Raw genomic sequence first — 1,168 nt, forward strand, 5'->3', positions numbered from 1 at the left:
TGAATGCTGATATATAAACGAAGATTTCATTAGTAACACTTTTACTTGAAATACTATTGAAAATGGCCATTTTAGGGATAAGGAAGAAATGAATTTTTTTTTGAAAAGCCGCACGCTACACTGTTGAAAATTTGCCGTAAAAAAAACGGTAAAAATCCTTGAATAAATGTTGCCAGACATTTAGCGTTTTAAAAACGGATATATTGACGGAAAAGGGTGCATATTTCGGTCACCAACCCACAAAATATGATAACAAAGTATGGTAAAATTACGGTCACCTATATTTTACTGAAAAGCGGCTGAGCACAGTATATTTTTACGGAGAATTTCCTATCAAAATTACGCTTTTTATTAACAGTATAGTAAAATTATTAACATTTCTAGTTTGTAAATTATCGCAATATAAAAATAAGTAACAATATAAAAGCAACATTTTCCATAATAATAATTAAAATGAAGCTTTTTAGTAGTATGTAGTAAACCCCTTTCATATTATTTTCAGTAAAAGTATTTTTCAAGAATCCATGGTTGATATAACAATGTTTAGTTACTGACAAAAAATAAATAAATAAAAAAATAAAATAATAAAGCGTTCGTGAAAAAAATCGTTTATTCTGGTCTTTTCATTTTAACCAATTCATTGCATTAGTCATTAATTGACTGATGAGAATTCATTTCTTATTTTACCGCTGCTAATTTCCATTGTCAGAATCGTGTTTTAACTACGTTTGGTTTTAAGTGAAGCTTCCTCACTTTTAAAGGTTTTAAACAATATAAGGCCAATTTACAATCAATGACCGTTGTTGTAGTGTATGTATTTGTGTATGTGTTTTTTTGTGTGTATATATATATGTATATACAGTATATATATATGTATGTATATATATATATATATATATATATATATATATATATATATATATATATATATATATATAATATACATATGTATTTATATACATATACATATGTATATATGTATATGTATATATATATATATATATATATATATATATATATATATATATATATATATATATATACATATATATACACACACACACACACACACACACACACATATATATATATATATATATATATATATATATATATATATATACATATATATATGTATATATATATATATATATTATATATATACATA

The sequence above is a fragment of the Palaemon carinicauda genome, chromosome 25 (assembly GCF_036898095.1).
Source record: "Palaemon carinicauda isolate YSFRI2023 chromosome 25, ASM3689809v2, whole genome shotgun sequence".
NCBI classification, from domain to species: domain Eukaryota; kingdom Metazoa; phylum Arthropoda; class Malacostraca; order Decapoda; family Palaemonidae; genus Palaemon; species Palaemon carinicauda.